Genomic DNA, 22,778 nt, shown 5'->3' on the forward strand with positions numbered 1-22,778 from the left:
GCATTGAGCATTAAAAAATAAATCCCCACGCCGAGAGGCGTGGGTAACCCGCTGAACCCCACTCGTGATAGGGATTGGGGATTGCAATTATTTCCCATGAAGGAGGAATTCCCAGTAAGCGCAGGTCATAAGCTCGCGTTGATTAAGTCCCTGCCCTTTGTACACACCGCCCGTCGCTACTACCGATTGGATGGTTTAGTTAGGTCCTCGGATCGGCCCTGCCGGAGTCGGTCACGGCCCTGGCGGAGCGCGGAGAAGACGATCAAACTTGACTATCTAGAGGAAGTAAAAGTCGTAACAAGGTTTCCGTAGGTGAACCTGCGTAAGGATCATTAACGGTCTGGCGCAACCACCTCCACCTGGCGCGAGGTTGGTCTGCTGCTGATGCCTCCCTTCTCCGGCCGAGGGCCGCGGTGTGTCTCCCTCCGCCCCGGAGGAGAGCTCGGCGCATCCTGAGGCGCACGCAGGCAGGCAGGCAGGCTCCTCTCAGACAGTTAAAACTCCACAGCTGATAGGTGAAGTTGTTGCGTATCATATCGGTGTTGCTTGGTACCCGGGGTTGCACAACAGATTTTTTGAAGTCAACTATTATGTGGTGAAAGTTGAGTCAATGTCACGAATATAAACGCAGTAGAAAGTTTTCAACTATGAAATCTGTATTCTTGCCTTAAATACGTATCGTGGCGTCTCATACAAAGGTTAGTTTATTGAAGCTTGAACACGGGCTACTGTCGGCTGTAGCCCACGCCAACACCATAAACACAGTCAGTCTAATGCTTCTAATATGAGGCTCTCACTCTGCAAACTTTCCTCTGCTAGCGTTAGCGGATGCCTTTTCAGATGCATTACAGTAGTACTTTTGTTGTATTTCAGGACTGACATGTCACGGTATTATGGGCTTCATCTTTGGTTAAGTATTTCCACACACTTGATGCACCACTGCTAGTTTGCTGCAACATCCCACTAGGCTCCTCACCTGTCACTAGTCGACTAATCAACTAGTCGACTTGTCTGTACAACACCTACTTGGTACTGCATCTGCTGTACAATGTCTTATGGTCAAATACAGTTCCTCTGCCTTATTTCACCTCTGGGATCTTGAGTTGGTCCTCTGTGCTTTGCTGATGTGATCCACACACTAATAAAAAAATTCCAGAGAGGCCAAAACTCTTTTTTTTATTTTTTTTATTGCAGCTCATTAACATAGAGTGACAAAGTGGAGGAGCAAGAATACCTGAAGCCAAATGTGTCTTCAATGCCTCACGATTGTACATTTCCCCACCATGGCCACCTGGTCTACAGACAGGAATGGTAAACCACAGGAACTTACTATTAAGGTAACAAATGGCGCTGCAGAACAAGGAAGTGTAATCTAACTAATCCAAAAAAACAAGAAGGATTAAAGCACAAACAAACTCACAAAGGACAAAGGGAGATGCAGGACTATGTGTACGATGAAAACAAAGATAGGAAGCACAACTAACTGAGAGACACAGCTCAGCAAGGAAGAAACTTTCAAATAAAAACAGGTAACCAAACAAAACAGGATTACAGACACTCGACCTCATGAGTTTCAAAAGTCAGTACCATGACAGACACATCTGAATTAGCCTTTCATAATCTTTGAATCCTAAAGAATGTGTGGAAAGTGGATTTTTTTTTTTCATGAGAGCTGAATCCTAGCAGGTTCATAACTACAACATGACAATAATCCTGCTGGACTGGTGGTACCTTAATCGTCACTGCAATGAGCTGAAGTGCGCACATTTATATTCAAAGACACTTTTCAGATTAAGAGCGTGCGGATGTCTTTTGTTTTTTTTTTCTCTTGTACATTTTGCCTGAAGTGAATCAATGAAATGACACAAGCTTGGCGTCTCCAGAACAATCACCGCTGCCGTGCCGAGGCTGGCCCTCGAGCTTCGGCACGCATAAGCTGCACTCCTCACTTCTTAAATCTCCACAGAGCTCTGTAGAGTTTACAACAAAATAAGAGATAACACTTGAAGAGTGGGTGTCGCGGGCTTCCAAACCCCCCCACCCCCACCACAGCCGCCACCACCACCATCAACCACCCTCTCTGCTGCGTTATCTTAATTGTACAAGACAGGCAGCCTCAAACTACAGAAGAATCAAAAGAGATCACCACGTTCAATTTAAACCGCAAGACCATGCAGGCAAATAGGAATCTCTAATTACTTATGCTAATACGGCGTTGGGAGAGAGGCAGGAGGAGGAGAGGAGCGAGCGAGGAGGAGGATGGAGGAGAGACTGCGTTGGGTGTATCGCTCAGGGTGTGCTCTAATTAAAAACAGAATTAATCTTTTGGACGTACAGACTGGAGAAGAGGCAGACCTCTCTCTCACAGTGTGTCCCCCGGTGAGGAGCAGAAGCCACTGAGAGGTAATTACTGTTATCTGCTGGCTGTTTTATTAACATGTGTCCTCAAAGAATGGAGGAGTTTAACTCGGCCCCGCGCTCTAACTGATGCCACGCTCGATAGACCGGCACAGAAAATGATTACAAAATGGAAGAAGGGCCCCGTTCCTTTTCTCTTGATCCTGAAAAGAAAATGCTCCTGCTTCTACTTCAAAACCCCCCGCGGGGAGCGATATTTCCTCTGATGTGCGGACAAGCCGAGGAGGTAGAGGAGGTAGGGAGTTGGAGAACGGGGAACAGATAGGAAAGGAGAAGCAGAACGAGCAGGAGAGACAGATCAACCAAAAGATTTGTCTTTCTTGGCAGCGAACAGACCGAGAGGAGAGGCACGTGTGCAGACAGCCGGTAATTACACGCCAATCATCTGTCCACAGGCCAGTGCAGGGATTAACTAAGCAGAGAAATAGCAGGAGAAATTCAATTAAAAAACAAATTAATAAACCGGCTTTTTCTTTTTCTTTTTTCCTTTTTTTTTTTGCTTTGGCCGCAGGTACTAGCCGAGAGGCCGGATCCAGCTCGGGTTGTGCTGGGCAGTCATTGGGAGGGGGCACGTGGTAGGGATGCGACTGGTGGTGAATCTACTCTGAATTAAATCTGTTTATGATTGAACTGCTCACCTTTCACCTGGTTAGACACAGTTTTCAGATCTCATTTCCATGCACACTGGTAATCACAGGTTACGCCGATCAGCCACAACATTAAAACCACTGACAGGAGAAGTGAATAACATTGACCATCTTGTGACAATTCAATGTTCTGCTGGGAAACTTTTGGACCTGCCATTCATTGATGTGGATGTTACTTAGACATGTAGCACCCACCTGGACCAGACCAGGCACCCCCACCCCACAGCAATGACCCAGCAGGATGCAGCCTGATGCTTATGCCTGATTAAGATATTAATCTGCTGATAAATGCTCCTTATGTTCACATTTCTAGTCTGTTCTTGCTCTTAACCTGCACTCTAAACACTGCACTGTCACTGTATCACTGGATAGTACTGTCTTGCACTGTCTTCTGTCTGACTTTTGACTTTTGTCAGAATACGTTGCACTTTATGTTGACACGTTCCGTATTCTGTCTTGGTTGTGTGTGATTTTACCAAGCACCATGATCCCAGAGGACCATTTCATTTTACTTGGTACTGCATCTGCTGTGTCTTCTCATCAAAGGCTTGGGAACAACTCAAAAAACATGAAGAACAGCACAAGGTGTTGACCTGGCCTCCAAATTCACTAGATCCCAAACTGATCAAGTGTCTGTGGGATGATCCACAGAGGCCCCTCCCCTCAAAGCCCCCCCACTAACAACATTCTGTTGCCAGACACCACAGGACACCCTCAGAAGGCCCATGTCCATTCTCTGATGAGTCAGAAGAGTTGCAAGGCTGCCATGTGAGGGTGGAAAGACTGTTTTCCCAACATCACGCAAGGATGCAGCCGCTGGAACCGGACGTCTTACATTTAAAAATAAGTCCAGATTTCGGTCTAACATCCATTCCTGGTGTCTCTCTTGCACGAGCAGTTCACTTCCTCTTATCTGAGTTTTTTTAACAGCTGATGTGGAGATGTGTTTGCTACTAGAACTCTAAAGGAACCACTGATGCGGGCTCTGAACTGAGGCACGATTAACAAATCCACAAAGATGGTAGAATTAGACCGGTAAACTAATACAGAAGAAGATGTGTACACAGTAGTAAAACAAGCGTAAATAAAAGGATAGATCACAAAAGAAGAAGTGGGGGGCGGAACCTACTTTAGAAGAATTAATTCAATATTAAATAGCAGTAATAGATACATAGATAAATAGGAAATTCAGTATCCAGTAGCTCCATCACAAACAGATATGAAAGATATTTAAGTGATAATAATATAATATACAGTAGTATCAGCAGTTGGTTCCTCACATGGAGGCGTTGTAGAGTCATATGTCCTGAGGAACAAACATCCTCCTCAATCTGTCCATGGAGCAGGACAGAGACAGCAGCCTGTCATTGAACAAGCTTCTCTGCCTGACTATGGTGTCCTTTAGAGGGTGGTGGACATTGTTCATGATGGACCAGAGTTTGTTCAAGGTCCTTGCATCTGCCACTGATGTCAGGGGCTCCAGCTCTGTCCCTACCACAGAGTCCACCTTCTGGATCAGTTTGTCCAGCCTTGAGGTGAACCTTCTTCTTAGTGCTGCCTCCCCAACACACCACAGCGTGGAAAAGGACACTGTCAACGATAGTCTGGTAGAACATGTCCAGCAGCTTCCGGCTCCTGACGATAGTTCTGGACGTGCAGTTCCCCAACCTGACATACTGAGGTCTCCCCGTGAGATAGTACTGCCTTTCAGATAAACCGCCGTCCTTACTCAACACACACAGTATATGACGACTGCAATTGCCGCGATCAACATCCTGGCCCCCGGAAGAGCATTATTAACCAGGTAATTGGCGAGTAATTAGACGATTGTTTGCTGGTACTTCACCAGTGTGCGTTAATGCCTGCCCACCAACATGATTTATGAGTCTATAATTCATATTCCCTCTAATTATGTCCTTTCAGACCCCATTACTGCTGTTCTGTTAATGGCAAAGCTTCAGTCCACACTTATGTGGAAATTCTCACAGCCAGCAATTTGTTATTGTTTTATTTTTTTTGAATGCCAAGGCAAGATCTGTAAAAGCATGTCCTGGTGATTGTGTTGTATTGACGTTTGTAAAACGCATGAATGTCACCATAGGGTCTGCACTCAAATCAAGTCAAATCCCCATGTATTATAAGGGGCCAAAGTGGCAGGTGTGATGCATGGAAAAATATCACAGCGTATCTAATGGTGCATGCTATATTTTATTACGGTGCATTAGTTGTTCTGTAATGTATGAGAATAAATCTCGGCGTGGGGCCATGGTGCCAGCAGGTTGGATGCCTGCTTTTAATATTCTGCACAAATCCTAATGTATGCACTCAGTGACATTGAATTAAACCAACCTCAAAATATAATTTTTTTTTTTTTTTTTTTTTTTTCACAAGCAGCCCGGAGCTTATCCTGGAGGACACTGTAATGAGCTCAGCCCTTCCATTTGTAAAAAGAGTGGAAAATTACAGGTTTTAAGCATTTACATCTGCAGTTAAGGGGCTCAATTACAGCTTGATTTGTGTTTTCTTCTCTCCGTTTGCTGTGCATACAACGCACTGGGGGCGTTTTTTTTTTGTTTTTTTTTTCCACGTCTATTCTACTCTTTGTCACGGAATCTTTTAGTGTTAGAATTGGTGGCGGTTGTTGGACCACCCGGAGGTTTTTGTGTTGTCAGCTTTCCGCCACACACTTGCGGTTTCTACTTTTGCAGGGTGTTGTGCATCAACAAAGACTGTTAAATGGTAGTAAGGACAGAATAATGCCACACACTTGATTGCTAAAGCATTTAAAGGGGCATCCTCATCCTCTGACAGATGTCAACAAAGTCTCGCTGACTATATCCATATGTTCTGGCTTTGTCCTTCATTAGAAAAGTATTGGTCTGAGGTTTTTGAAACTTTATGATGATAATGTTGAGGCTGTCACAACCTTCTTTGGGGTTTTGTCCTCCTTCCCTACTCTATCTTCCTCTAAAAGGGATATAACTGATTTTGCAACCTTACTGCCTAGAAGACTGATATTGTTGAAGTGGAAGACCCCACATGCACCCACTCAAGTTATACTTCATTCTACCGTCTTCGTGCATTCCCCTTCTCATCCTTCCATCCATCCCCCTTATGTCCTGTCTACCAAAGACTGATGTACACCTATCAGCCACAACATTATAACCACTGACAGGGGAAGTAAATAACATTGACCATCTTATGACGATTCAGAGTAAGTTTAATTAGCATTGTATTCAAATGTCCCCGTAAGTCATGCCAGTTTCACACAGTACAGAGGATTATCTGCTTCCCTCTACCCTCACTCCATGACATTGCAGATGCCCACTAACTGTCCAGGGCCATAAAAGGAACAACTCGAAAAAAAACAAACATGAAGAACAGCAAAGGTGTTGACCTGGCCTCCAAATTCACTAGATCCCAAACTGATCAATTATCTGTGGGATGATCCACAGAGGCCCCTCCCCTCAACCAATAGGACCCAAAGGCCTCCACTAACAACATCCACAGGACACCCTCAGAAGGCCCATGTCCATTCTCTGATGAGATAACTGTAATCGAGGCACAAGGGAGACCTACACAATATTGGGAAGGTGGTCATAATGTTATGCCTGACCGGTGTATGGATAAATGCATGTCATTTTGTTTATACACTTATAGGATGCTTGGGAAATTGCATTAGAGAGCCATGTATTGCGGAGAGGGGGTGGATTGGTTGCTAGAGGGTCGTTGGGTCATTCTATAATGTGCTCACTGTGTATCATGTGGTGATACTGTATACACTGTCACTTTGCATAAGTCTATAAATAAAGTCGGACAAAAAAAAACAACAACATGTATTGACAAGGTCTGAAAGGTCAGCCTGCGTGTCAACTCACATTTAGATCTCTATCGAATCACCATAAAAGCTGCTTCCTCTATTTATATTGGCTTGGACTTCTAGAGCATTCAGTTCAACTAGGGGGTCAATGTTTTACAAGACGAACATTCGTAATTCTGAGATGAAAGATTTCTATGACTCACATGGATGGCCATTTTTAATGGCCTCGTAGCAAATTCTAAACATATATCGGAACATGCCCCAGACATGGAACTTGAGCTTGACTGTACTATTTAGTTTTAACAGTAGGTGGCGCTAGCGTCTTGAACACTGCAGGTTCTCCACAAACATGATTAATCGAAGAAGAATTTTGACCAGAAAGTGGCATAACCAAAGAAATGCAAGATAGCAAGTGAGTGAGGAACATGTTAAATACGGTGGGAAAATTTATATTTCTTCACAGAAAACGATGGGAAGTGTGTCTGATATGAAATGAAACTGTTGCTGTGATGAAAGAGTATAATATACGATGATACCATGAAACCAAATGTCAGATTTACACTGGTGCAGAATGAGAGCAGAAAGTTAAGCTAATGGCAGCTAGTCTCAAGCTCTACAACTGGTTTTATTCCATGGTAACAAAACACAGGAAAATGACACAACAGCCAGTTCTGAGGTCTTCAACTCATTGCCCGACATAGAAAACCTTTCTCAGATGGTGAGTTGATAAAAGAGTGCCTCACTAAAGTCGCAGGATTAATGTACCTCAACAACGTTGGCATGTCTAGAAGCATGGTTGTGCTGCAAATCAGAAAGACGTGTCGATTGCATATTACATGCTACTGATGGTGCTGAGTTGCTGCCTGTTTTTATACAGGCTATACATATCTGCAGCTCACAGTATGTAGCACATGAGCTCTTAGCATATGTAGTCAGGTCAAGAATGTAGATTTCATTACTTTCTCCTGGGTTTCTCTTAGTGACGTCATCAGAGATTAGTTGGCGTCGACTCGACTTTCATCACATAACAGTTGTTTTGAAGCCGTGCAACCCCCGCCAGTGACTCATGTCACTGTTTTCAACGCTGCTTCTACTTCCAGTGTCAAGTATGATGAGAGCACAGCTGTTCATTTTTCTCTTGAAGTTAATGATAACTTAGTTTGCATTACAGAAAAGCAGACTGACAACCAGAATGATTAACAGCTACCTTTGTGATGTCCTTCACATCTCAACCACCAAACTTCCTCCTGCCCTGCCAACCATCCTTCAGTCCAAAGCATTACTGTTCCCACTGGAGTATGACAGTGAGTTGAAAGTTAATTACTTATTTGTATAACAAGATTGAAATATACACCTTTTCCCTTTACAAACCTTTATCATCCTGACTTAGAAGCAATCTGGAGGTGCTGTTTTATGGATGAGCTGCCATTTAAACCCTTTAATGGAAAGCTGTGGTGCAGGTGTTTTTGTTTTCTTAAAGCATTATCATATATCAAGCATCATTTACCTACATTTATTCACCATTTATATACCTCACCTCAGTGGCCCAGCCCATCGTATATTATGCCTTATGTGGCCTTATGTTTCATTAAGTTTGGACCCCACCTGCTCTACAACGTCTCTACAAATGAATACACGGCCAAACACTTCTACTGAATCATAAGTGAGGATTGAGAGGGATTATTCTTGTATGAGTCATAGTTTATTGAGGGAATATCTGCATATTATTTATTCACCAAAGACAGAAAGACAAAGCAAATATTCAGCTGACTGATGTGCTGATTTGTCTTAGACCACTTGTGGTCTGTACACCAGGGGGTTTGCATATATTGTAATGTCCCTGTGCTTGTTTTCCCTTCAACAAAGACTGAGACAAAGACACACAAAGCGTGTTCCCTTATGTCCAGTTTATTCTTCAGTTTAGTTCCCGGTCATTGCAAAGGATACTCAGGCTTTGATCCACATTATGGCAAACATACTGTACTTCATTAGCCTGCAGTCAATCGCAAGATCGAGGGGTCAGTCTTCTTCCTGCGCTGACGTGGACGATTCCCCGGGGGGGGGCAACAACGAACGCTTCCCCCAATCCATTTCTCCTTGCATTTCTTGGATCATCTGCTGTTTTGAAGTAACAGTCAAATTATGTACGACAATAAAGCTGGTTAACTGTGCACCGGCTAGAAATGATCCAGCTTCAGTCTCGCCCAAAATCCCTTAAGTTTGGAATGATGCAAATACTTTGTCTGCCAACTTTTAATACAGTTGTCATTTTCCCCCCTGAAATTCAGTTCACCAAGCAAGTTCAAGGTGCCGCTTCTCAAGGCTCAAGACCCCAGGTCAGTGAGCTCCCCCTTGTGGTGAGGGAAGCACAGACACAGCATGGGAAATTAACTTTGTAACTACCGCACAACCAGTACAATTAGATATTTTTACTGCTATGGAGTTCTTGCTGAATCTAATATGGCCCCCGGAGCAAATGCTTTGCAGCATTCACGGGACCAGTATCTGAGGACTTATGTTACTCTGACCTTAAATATTTCTTAAAAAGAATCAGGCAAAACATTATGACCACCTTCCTAATATTGTGAAGGTGGTCATAAGGTGGTGTCTGGAAACAGGATGTTGTTGGGGGGGGGGGGGCTTTGAGGGGGATCATCCCACAGATACTTGGTCAGTTTGGGATCTAGTGAATTTGGAGGCCAGGTCAACACCTTGTGCTGTTTTTCATGTTTTTTTTTTTTAGTTGTTCCTAAATCATTTTTGTGTGTGTGTCTGTGTCAGGCTGCATCCTGCTGGGGATGGCTGCTGCCATCAAGGAGTGTCATTGCTATGGGGTGTGGGTGCCTGGTCTGGTCTAGGTGGGTGCTACATGTCTAAGTAACATCCACATGAATGAATGAATTCCAGGTCCAAAAGTTTTCCAGAAGAACTTTGAATTGTCACAAGATGGTCAATGTCATTGACTTCTCCTGTTGGTGGTCATAATGTTGTGGCTGATTGGTGTCTTGAACTTGACATTAACTTCGTTGCTGGCAGCACATTCCAGCAATTTTACCTAACAATGCGTTAAATGCATACAACTTATATATATATAAAACATTAAGAAAACTTTGCAAATAACTGCGATGACATTTAAATCGTGGAACAGAGGGTGGGTAAGACTCACTTTTCCATAAAGACATTGTGATATCCATATGATTATGATATAATTAGCATGATTACCAAACGGAAGGCCATTATTAGATCTTCTCAGGGGAGGAGGCGGCATTTACACTTGGCACAGAACTCCTGCAAAGTATTGTTTGACAGTAACCGCACAGGTTTAATATAACTCACCGTGGGCGTATGATTGCACTGACACAAACCATATTCCTCATCCCAGGCTTAGAGGATGCAGGCCTCTGTGTGGCACTCTTCTAATCGGAGCTTCTTAATATAACATCCAGGTTGGGTTGCTATATTCTGCTACAGCCCTGAGTAACAGAAGTTTGTCAGTGAAGCGTCAGACGCTCGGCGAGGCCAAATGTCCCTCCACCGGAGACAACTCTACTTGCTTCCACCGCTGGGGAGGGAGATTCAAGTTTGAAGCCCACACAGGATTATGCTTAAGTTGCATACAAATTGGTTTCAGGTTTGATGCATGCTTTAAGGAGACAGAGAGTGCCAGCACCAGCCTCTGTGTTACCTAAGCTTATGGTTCAAACTCTGGGCAGTGCTGCATTATATGGAAGCGTTAACCTACACCGATCGGCCACAACATTAAAACCACTGAGAGGAGAACTAAATAACATTGACCATCTTGTGACAATTCAATGTTCTGCTGGGAAACTTTTGAACCTGGCATTCATTCATGTGGATGTTACTTAGACATGTAGCTCCCACCTAGACCAGACCAGGCACCCCAACCTCATAGCAATGACACTCCTTGATGGCAGCAGCCATCCCCAGCAGGATTCAAGATTCTTTATTGTGGAATACTCTGTAACAGGCAGCATCACTACCAGTAATGAGATTCTTGGTGCATAGAGCCCACTCAGCATCACAGAAGCAAAAATACAATAAATGAAATAAAAAAAACATATGGCAAAATAAAACGACATATAGAACAGAATAAAACAAAAACAGAATAAAAGTGGAATTGTGCATGTGTGTGTGTGGCAATTCAGCAGTTCAGCAGTTCAGTAGGAGAGTAAATATTCTCTAGCTGGGGTGGCTGGGGTCAGAGAGGGTGCACACAGAGGCCCCTACCGTCCCACTCATAGGACCCAAAGGGATCAACAACTTTCTGTTGCCAGAGGACACCACAGGACACCCTCAGAAGGCCCTTGTCCGTTCTCTGATGAGTCACAACTGTTTTGGAGGCACCTGCACAATATTAATGTTATGCCTGATCAGTGTATGGGGCTGTGCTGGCACTAGAAAGCTGCTCCTTGATTTTCTGTTCCTTGGATTGAATTTTTGCACACCATAATTTCACCATAATTTTCCTATTCCAACTGGCGTACGTGCACAAACACCTCTATTTTTATTTTTAATTTTTTTGCAATACACAGTGTGAGTGGAAATTAACATGCACACCTGCACAATGCAAAGGAGAATACTTTGACTGAGTTCAGTGTGTGAAATCAATGAATAAGACAGGCCGTGCTATAGTCTCAAATCGCTAATGAGTGAATGTTTGCAAGGTATGGTTGAACGTACTGTAACATTAAAGTACGGTCTCATGTTAAAGTTCATTCAAGAGTGAAAGCACTGCATGGTAAGACACACGCCGGACCCACACAGGTGGAAAATAAATGAGATGCTAGCACATAAGACAGGCGTTTTCCAAACACCTCTGCCAGCTTTGACAGCGAGGGTCGATGCGGCCCAATACGGGCGCGCCAAGAACGAGACAGCTAACTGTAGCACAGGCCAAGCAGACCACTCAAATCTGTCTGAGAGCTCCTCTGCAGCAACGCCTCCATTTCTTTTCTTTTTTTTTTTGGTCCCCTGGGACTCGACTGTCTGTGCAAATGAACGCTGCTGTGAGCGCCTGTCCTCCCGCCAAACCGCTCTCGGAGAAGCCTGAAGTAGCGGAGACAAAAGGGGGCTTCCTCTGAGGACACGACGAACTCTTCATTAGCTTGCGATTGCGACGGATGACTCTCTCCGCGCGGCGTCTTCCGGCGCTCTCTCGCCGTCCCTGATGAGATCTGTTAACTGTGAGGTAAGTAATTTTTCACACTCTGGAACTAATGGAACAAAACATTGTTTAAGAGCTTGGCTTAAACAAATTACTGCACGGAGATGTTGTTTAGTCCCTAAATTGCAAAGGGAGATTGAACCTTTAGCGGTGCTGTCTGCGAAGTAAAAGCCTTTTCTTGCAAGTGTCTTGTACCCACTGGAAGCAAGATGTGATAGACCTGCAGAAACATTAAGAACCCCTTTGTTCCGTTAAAAAAAAAAAAAAATAACACTCTCTGTATTTACTTTGTTTGGTACTTGTTTTGTTCACATATATGCTTTGCCTTGTAGAGAACTGCTTCCTTTGTCGTTCAAAGCCTGAAATTCATTCCTAAAACTTTGGGTATTTGGGTGGGATGAGAATGAATGAAAGGGGATTCTTGGTAAACACAGGTAAGCTTCATACCAAACTATTTTTTCGAAGCAGCTTTCTGCTCTTTGACGTTTCTTTGTGTAACCTGGAGCAAAACAGACTGGCCCGTGGGTATTGCTGTAGGGGTAATAGTTTTTCTTTAGCAACACATACTGCAGGTACGGTATCAACCATAATGATTTCCCAGCCCAGACGGGTAAGTGTTGGAAAACCACGTTAGAGGCTAGACTAGTACGCCAACAACTGCTGGCCTGCAGAGCCAACCAGCTCATAAAGCAAAAGATCTCTGTGGTTTTGCAAAATTGCCAGACGACTGTTGTGCCGTCGGCTGCAGATTTATGTTATATTACCTTAACCCAACAATGTCATTACAGCCCAAACAATGATTTGATTGATTTACCCCAAACTGAAGCAATATTGACCCATCCCGATTGAAAGTACATGTAACTGTGTGTACTTTTGTATGCTTTTTGCACGTGTTGTGTGCCTGAAAACTGAATATCAGCTTTTAGTCCTTGATAAATACTGACTTTATTGCCATTAAGCCTGTTGCTGATATTCATGATTCCAACAGGATGTAACCTGATGACTTTCGCTCCAGTGGCAGCAACAGATCCAATATTCCAATTATACAGTGCAGACATTAATGGTCCTCAAAGTGTAAATCCTAATAACCTTGATAATTCTTTCACTTTACCTTTACAGAAGACTTATCGTCGTGTATACTGTAATACATAATTTGTCTTTTATTTTGGTAAATGACCAAGTACCTCTAAACTAATGACATTAGCGGTCCACAGAGGACTAGGCCTGCAGACCTTAGAAATGCCCAAACTTTTCATGGAGCACCAGTAGCAGGTAGAAATAGCCCACTACATACACCCATCAGCCACAACATTAAAACCACTGACAGGAGAAGTAAATAACGTCGACCATCTTGTGATAATTCAGTGTTCTGCTGGGAAGCTTCTGGACCTGGCATTCATTCGTGTGGATGTTACTGAGACATGTAGCACCCACCTAGACCAGACCAAACCAGGCACCCCCACCCCATAGCAATGACACTCCTTGATGGCAGCAGCCATCCCCAGCAGGATGCAGCCTGACACAGGCACACACACAAAAACACTATAGGAACAACTAAAAAAAGAACATGAAGAACAGTACAAGGTGTTGACCTGGCCTCCAAATTCACTAGATCCCAAACTGATCAAGTATCTGAGGGATGATCCACAGAGGCCCCTCCCCTCAAAGGCCCCCCACTAACAACATTCTGTTGCCAGACACCACAGGACACCCTCAAAAGGCCCATGTCCATTCTCTGATGAGTCAAGGGGGTCATAATGTTATGCCTGATCTGTGTACACTGTGAATTACCTCAGCTTGGACACAACACGATGGTCAGTATGTGGTACAGATCTTCATAGTCCTCATTCTGTGGGGTTTATGTTCTCCGAACTAATGACATTACTATCACACTCATGATCCCGCTTCCTGATTTCTGTTTTCAAGTTTTTAAACCCCTCGCTTTGACACTGAGTGCTTCTATAATGAAACACAATATAAAAATAATGCATATTTTTAAAGCTGTCACAGAAGGAGAAACGTCGGGCCTGTGATTTGGCCCGTAATTGCAAACTTACTGAAGTGAAAATTGAGACTTTAATAGTCAAACTAATGTTACTTTCTGCCTCTGTCAGGCGGCTCTGCAGGATAGACGGATCACCGCCTCAAAAAGCTCGAGCAAAGAAGCAGCAAGTGGAGAAAACTTGGGAGTTTGAGTCTGTACTTGCTCTCTTTTTCTCTAACCTTCAGCGCATACATAAGCGCGCGAAACGTACGCGCACGCACACACACACACATGCAGACACAAACACAGGTATACACACCCGGAATGAAAACACACACACACACACAGCCTTACCCAACTCCACTTTGCTCATGTGTGAAATGAGCAAGGGTCTTATCTCTTGGAAACACACCACTGAGCCAGAGGAGAAGGAGAGAGAGGGAGACACGCAGCGGGAGAGGAGGGAGGAGGAAAAGAAAGAGGAGGGGAGAAAGATTGAGAGAAAAAGAGAGAGAGAGAGAGAGAGGTCACATGGTGTGCATGCTGATGACTGTGGAGCTGGGAATATTTCTGTAGACTTTGGAAGTGAGAGGATGAGCCATAATCAGCCTTCCTTCTCTTTACTGACCTCAGACTCACACCACAAACTGTTAGTGTGTAAAAGGAGCCCGTGCTAATGTGCTATTAAAATAAGAGCATGCTATTGTAATAAAACATCACTTTATACGCCCTCCAAAATTTGTTTTCGTGGGATTTTTTAGGCCACATTGCAAAGCGACTTATACCCACATATTTAGACCTTAAAGGGGAACTACTGTTTTTTACAACCTGGACCTTATTTCTGGCATAAAATACGATCGTTTACTCACCCATATAACTTTGGTGTCATTTGTAGTCAATGTGCGGATATCCATATAGTGGGAGTGAATGGGGCACCGAAACGCAGCCTCTAAATAACGCATTATCTGCCGCGAAACTCGTTCATTTTCATCCGGGGTCTGTAGATTGACCTACTAACCTATGACCTGGATTATGTCATCTCCGAGCACCGTGCCAGGTCTTCATCCAGGTCAGAAGATGTTTTGCGGAGTTTCGCAGCAGATAATGCGTTATTTAGAGGCTGCGTTTCGGTGCCCCAGTCACTCCCACTATATGGATATACACAGATCTAGATATCTCTCGAATGACTACAAATGACACAAAAGTTATATGGGTGAGTAAATGATTGTATTTTATGACAGAAATAAGGTCCAGGTTGTAAAAAACAGTAGTTCCCCATTAAGTTCAAACTTTGAAAGAAAGTGTGAGCCCCCAGAAAGGCTGGACTCAGGGGCTCTGGATCGCAGGGGCAGCTTCACCGGTGTTCGATGTGGGACGGGTGATTACTCTGAGCCCTCATGGCACATTCATGGTATTGTTAGAAGTGTCTGTCTCCTGGATGGACCGTAAGCAAGGGCCTTTATCTTGAGTGTAGCGGTACTGAATGCACAGGTTCGTGAACCGGCCCCTTACCCTCGTGTCAGTCACTCATCGCCACTCGTGAGAGCTCCGGATCCAGAAATCCTCCACGCATACCCGAAAACTGTTTGTTTCACACCTGAGAAATGGCATCTGTCGGTAGATACCCCCCTGCAGCGTCGGAGCGCCTGCCGTTCTCCCTGTGCTGCAGACTGTAACCACATTCTAAGAAATTAAAAATTGGTTTGAAAAGACAGTGGACGCCCCGCCGAGGAACTAAATAAGAAAAATTAATTAAAGTCAGGAACGGGAGTGAAGGAATCCAAACAAACCAGAAAGGATATGAATGAGGATATGAAAGGGAGCACAGCAGGACCTCGACGCTGAATGGATGAAGTATGCACGGTATTATTGTAAAAACAACTTTGTGTGATGTATGGGCTCTAGATTTATAGTCAAAGACATTACAAAGCAATTAGCCGAGAAGCAATCCTTTACAAATTATTTATTCAAAGATCATTTCTGGCTAAATACCTCAGTTCAGCATGGCTGGGTATTATCGTCAGAGCAATTTGGGTACTTTAGTATGAAATATCCCTCTAAATGATGTCATTTAGAGGGATATTTTATCTGCAGAGTATTGAATGTTGGCTTTGTTCCACGAGCTGTATTCAACAGATGCAGCGCCCCACAGGTGGATTGAGATGAGGTTTCTAAAGAAAGAAAAAGCATCATTTTGATCTTTGAACTGGTGAAATTGTAGTTAATGCACTGGTCTAAGACAGTCTATAATAACAGCCACTTCACTTGATCCCCACGCTTCTGTATTTTTTGTCCCCGGTGGATCATTGTCTGTACGTGATTATTCAGGTCTGCATTTCAGCTCTGCCTGCCTGGTTTCCACGGGCCTTGAATGCCACCCGGTGGTAAACGCCAGGAACTGACGTGGCTTCAAAATGGACACGTACAAGAGGATAAAATGAAATGATAATTTTCGAGAGTCCACATCCAGATAGGCTGAAGCAAAGATTTAAGAGTAAAGAAAAACAAATAAACCAAATATATCTGTTTCAATTATGCATCACAATGTGGGTGAAAAATACTGCAGTCATTCCTTGTCTTGCAGTATACCTTTGAACTGATGTATCATAGGGGTTTGCATGTTCTCCCAGTGACTGCTCCGGCTTCCTCCCACCGGAGTACGACATACAACAATGAATGGTACCCCAATGAGTGGTACCCCAACTCCTCGGTTCTTTAGAACTGAAGAAGCTACTTAGATGAAACATCCTCAAGAAACAATACAAGTCCAGCTGCCTTTCTTTAGTGTTTCTTGGATATACCATAACCTGGACGACTGAGAACCTTCACGTATTGCAAACAGTTCCAGGCAGAAGGTGACTACAGAAATGGGCTAAAAACATAATCACCTGCTGCTGTTGGTCCATCACATGTCCCCAATAACAGCTCAGTAATACAAAAAAAAAAATAAAAATAAACTGACCCTGTGTTCTTTCTCTAATGAATGGTACCCCAACTTCTCCACCAGTCTTTTAGAACTGAAGAAGGTACTTGGATGAAATGTCTTCAAGAAACTCTTCCAAAGTCCATTTGCTTTGGATGAACTCGTCCTGGACGACTGAGAACTTTCACAGACATCGTATCGCAAACAGCTCCAGAAGGTGACTACAGAGATGCTCAGACTTGACGGGGAAAAACGAGAGAGAGAGAAGTTTACAGGACACCTGTATGGCCGAGCAGGGGAATTAAAGTGGATGAAACAAGTTGAGACAAGCAGGACTCAGACTGAAGCGTGACTAAGAGCTGATTCATAGAGAAAACAGTAGGTGTTTCCACACATCTTCCACTTAATAGCTTGATGATGATAAAAATATGGTATGAATCATCTGGTGTGTCCTCACAGTTACCAAAGAGACTTCGGAGCCACATGTTGATTAGACCCCAGAACCTAATGAGAAGATGTGAGGATTGATGACGCGCAAGCTGTTTTAGAAGCTTTCATTGGGGCTGGTTATTCTGAAAAAGAAATATCTGGTCATCTTTGAAACCCAGAAAAGTGTTTAGAAATAAAAACTTGTCCTTTTTAAATTCTTCTCTCAGAATATGAAATGTCTGTGTCTAGCTCCAGATGAAGACGGTAGCTGAAAAAAATACAAAATATAGCTTTCAGTTTTCTTAAAAGGTTGACATTTTACTGGAAGTTTGAATATAATTTCCATGATAGTTTTGAAAGTGTACAGTTTATGTCTTCACATAATTACTTGTCATTATTTTAACACGTTTCTACTGCATAAAACAACCCAAAGCCCCCCAAGAACCAATTCATTTTTCACATTCTGTGTTGTAGCCGAATAACCACACGGCCCAGTCTGCTGCAGTCTGGCTTCTGCACTGAACTGCAACACACAAAAAAACCCTCATTCATAAAGTTTTACCTGGAGGGAAACCTGTGGAGAGCCCCCTGTGACAGACCATTAAGCGGCGCAGGCCAGTTTCACCGTTCAGACCTGAAGGCATGTCTGAGGGACTCGATATAAAGGCTGCTGTTGTTAAAACCTCCAGCCTAGCTTCCTAACTGTTTTCATCTAGCTGTGGTGTTTTTAGTAAAGTGACGACCACGGGTATAACCTGCTGGATGCATGCATTTATGCATTCAAGGTAATAGTTTGACTGTTAGACTCCGAGAGTAGAACAGACGATGTAGGTAGATGTGGACAGGACTCCCAGGAGTCTAGACACTGGTGGTGGTGGTGGAAGAAGAAGTTGGCAGGAGGCCGAAGGAGACTTCTGATGAAGACTACTGCGATGACCATGGAGAAGTGGTGATGGTGAGGAGGAGGGTTGGAAATGGACAGCTTCTGGATGGAGTGATAGAATGACTTTAAAGCATAGGGACGAGGGAATGATTGGCTGAAAGAAAGCGGGCAAATTTCATTGGATGGAAGGAGCGAAGAGGCAATTGAGGACGGAAGAAAAAGGAAGAGATGAGGAAATAGAGTGACAGCCATCGTCTACCAGAGGAGGAACAGATATTGAGGGGAACAGGTCATCCTTATTGAACTTTCGCCTAAGCTTGGTTTTAACCAAGTAACCCCGAAGAACGTGTGTGCTGAAGGAAATGTGTCTGTGGAAACAAGTGCTGAAAAGTACTTCCAAGAAATTCATCTCAATGCTTATCACTTTGGTCAAAGGTGACATTCATTCATTCATTCATTCATTTTCTGTAACCGGGTTACTGGAGAAAGTTGAGCAGGATGTATCCTGCATGTCCTCTGCTCGACGACTTTCGCGTTGGAATCGGTCGGCAAAGGAACCTTTCCAAGAAAGAATGTTATGAAAAAGTTGTCCAAGACCAACCACAGTGGAACAGTCAGATGAAGACATAACAGCTTGTCTTTCTTGGAAAGTGGAATGTGGAGTAAGTCACAGAGGCGCTGTGGTGGGCAACTGGGCCACGCTGAAAGTGGACAGAACAATGAATACAGAAAAATCAGGAGTACACACACAAGCACACTTACACATACAGTCCCTCCTGAACCTAACACACAAATATCGCAGTTTCATCTTTACGGAAAATGTTGAGTAACCTGACATATTATGTGGCACGAGTTGGTGTTGTGCCATTTTTATATCAGTATTTAAATATGTCACTATTTACCACCAGAGGACTTTAATGGGTCATAACCATAGACTGTACAAAGATGGACGGACTCCTCAAAAGTGAAGCCAAATCAAGTAGAGCTCCTCCTGGTGGCTGGCTGCAGTATAGGTCATAAGCTCCACCCCCTCCATGTTAATGGACTCTGGCTCCAAAGTTGCAAGATGGTAATGCACGTATCCCCGGGAAAACAGGACATGGAAGTGGGGATGCATTGTCCATATTTTTATACAGCCTATGGGCAGTACTAATAATTAGTTGTTTGAATGTCCAGATGTACACATTTTCAAATATATGGCTCATGTAATCCTGTTCTAAAAGATTAATTGGATGAAGAATCTCAGCTTGATGGTGGTCATCCATATTGTCGTGTAACCACTGAAGTCTGTGAGCTTTCTGTTAAATAAAATAAACAGACACATAATCTCCAAACATAAATCACATATTACTTTCAAATGAAAAAAACATTTGTGTCACTGTCCTACCAGAGAGACAGCTCTGTGTTGTATTCCTCCGGTTTACTCCATCATTCAGACAAAGCATTAGCCCTCTTTATCTCCCACGAATGAACTCTCAGATGAGCGGCAGAGGGAGAAAAAGAAAAAAAAGGACTGCGAGCAGACGACAGTAGAGAGTGATTAGGACTAGAAGTCATTCTGTCGTTCCCCACAGCTTTTCAAGTTGTTGTTTTTTAGCATCGTTCTGATTATTGCTTTAGTTTGAGCCCCCATTTTCATTGTTCTGGTTCACTCTTTATAGCCACACATACACCTATCAGCCACAACATTATGACCATTGACAGGAGAAGTGATTAACATTCACCACATTGTGACAATTCAGTGTTCTGCTGGGAAACTTTTGGACCTGGCATTCACTGGTGTGGATGTTACTTAGACATGTAGCACCCACCTAGACCAGACCAGGCACCCCCACCCCATAGCAATGACACTCCTTGATGGCAGCAGCCATCCCCAGCAGGATGCAGCCTGACACAGACACACACACAAAAACAGTTTAGGAACAACTAAAAAAAAAAAAACATGAAGAACAGCACAAGGTGTTGACCTGGCCTCCAAATTCACTAGATCCCAAACTGATCAAGTATCAGAGGCCCCTCCCCTCAAAGGCCCCCCACTAACCACATTCTGTTGCCAGACACCACAGGACACCCTCAGAAGGCCCATGTCCATTAGAGTTGTGAAGTTCACAAACGAACCGATTCTATTGATTGGCTCTTTAAAAGAATAACGGGTGATGGATGATGAGTGGCAACTGCGAAACATTAGGTGTGATAATATAAGTTGCCCCCTGGCTGGCATCTTAAAAATAACTAAATATCAAAATGAGCCAGTCTTTTGAACAACTCATTGAAAGGAACAGATCTACAAGATCCGACTCCCTTTAGAGAGCCATAAATACCATGATGAGTCACAACTGTTCTGGCGGCACAAGGGAGACCTACACAATATTAGGAAGGTGGTCATAATGTTATCCCTGATCGGTGTACTATGGTATTTTTATGTTTTCGTCGAGCTAATCTGAGCGATGAAGCCCTCATCATGCACTGAGCACCGAAAGCTTGAAGACAAAAGCCTCATATGACAAGCATAACAACGCGCCAAGAAGGCTGGTTCGGTTTTAAATGTCAGTGCACTGCCAGTGTTAGGATGAATGACAGGGAGCTTTGCCACTCTTGCTGGCCCCTTGCTACGTTCCCATTTGAGAAAGAACTACTTAGCCAATTAATGTGAAAGACCACCATCCGTGCAGCCACTGACAAGTAGGATCTTTTTGCAGCATTCACAAAGAGAGACCAGACTTCCACCAGCAGGACAGACATCGGGACAGGCGCCTTTGTGGCCAAGTTGCTAGCTGGTTAAACTGAGCCTTCAACTATAAAGAGGATTAGTCTTCTCTGTTATACTAGGGATTGGTGTGCAGAGCCTGTATCCAGAAAACCATGCAAATGCCGAGCTGTGACTTCTCTGATTTGTTGATGGTGAATATGTCTGCTCTGAGGTCAGAATATCCCAATTATAACACCTGGAAATATTAGCATCTTGTGAACAAATTAAAAAAAAGGCATGCTGAATATGGTCAGAAGACATTTTATGTCGTGAGAGGAAACACAGTTAGCGCTTGGCCGTGATCTTGTTTGGCAGTCATCTTTAAAAGCTAACAGACTGTCCTATAGCTCTGAGCTAAATGCTAATCTCAGCCTGCTAAATATAGTTTGACATGGTGAGATTTAGCAAATGTTTACCTTATCAACCTTAAACCTCAGGCATGTTAGCTTAGCAAAGAATGCAAGATAGCAAAGGCTTAAATGGGTATTTTGTTAGTATTATTAAGTATTTGGTTTTAAATTTAACTTAAAGAGTGATGCAACTACACGTGAGGATGTACAGTAATGTCTAGGAACCCTTTTTACACAGGTCTATAGCTGGAGCTGTTTCATTGGAGTCCCGCTGGTGGTGCAACATTCAAAACTGTGCCAGCGAAGATGGGATTACTGACAAGGACTCGCAGGCAAATGGTCACGGGCAACAGGCCTCCGAGCGACACAAAGAGCCAGATTTAATTTAGTGTTTATTCAGATTCGGATTCAGAAAAGTTTATTTGGGCCTGAGGGGAGGGCGATTTAAGGCACAAGCGAGCAGCATGATGTGTAACTACAAGACTCTTTTAAAGGAACAAAATACAAAAAATACAAAAAATACAAAAAAGAAAAACGATGCCATAGATATATAACTATCCAAAACTGTCCATGGAGGATGTAAACGTGATTGTAAGAGTAAACTGAATAAAGTTCAAATGTGAACAGAAATATTTACATGTTATTGCAGAGTAGAATGGGTAATAAAAAAATAAAAATAAATAAATAAACATAGAAATAAATAAATAAAAATAAATAACAAAATAAACATAAAAATAAATAAATAAAAATAAAAAGACAAATAAAAATGAGAGTGAAATAAAATAACAAAATAAACATAAAATAAAATAAAAAAATAAAAATGACAAATAAAAATGAAATAAAAATGAAAAATAAGGTGTTTGGTGAAAAAAAGTGCTTGAAAAAAATATGTAAGTAATTTGTATGTAATTTGATTGATATATCTTACATTTCCAACACTGAACTATGTCAGGCCCTCTATCCTCTGTGGTCCTCGTCAGGTAAAGGGGCTTATATGAGTAAGATTCGAGGTGCAGTTTCTTCTCTGTGTTGCTTATTTGCTGCAAAAAATGCCGTCATTTTTCTATATGTCAAGTAAACACACAGCAAAGGTTGGATTATTCAATCACAGGAAGACCGTGAGGATGCTGCCGACGGTTATCTCCATTTTCCAATGACTGATTGTTTGTTCAGCGTATGGCAGAAAAAAAAAACAGTAAAAATAAAAGATAGATGCTCTATTGGGCCGTGGCACCAAAAGCAGATGTGGCATTTTCCAAAAAAAAAAAAAAAAAACATAATGTGAGAATATGTCAGTCTAGAACAAAGCGGTGGACGAACCAGCGACCAACAATGCGCCACAGGAGAAATGCGGCTATGATTAATTTAATTTCACACATTTTTCAGTGAA

The sequence above is a fragment of the Chelon labrosus genome (assembly GCF_963514085.1).
Source record: "Chelon labrosus genome assembly, chromosome: 12".
NCBI lineage: Eukaryota > Metazoa > Chordata > Actinopteri > Mugiliformes > Mugilidae > Chelon > Chelon labrosus.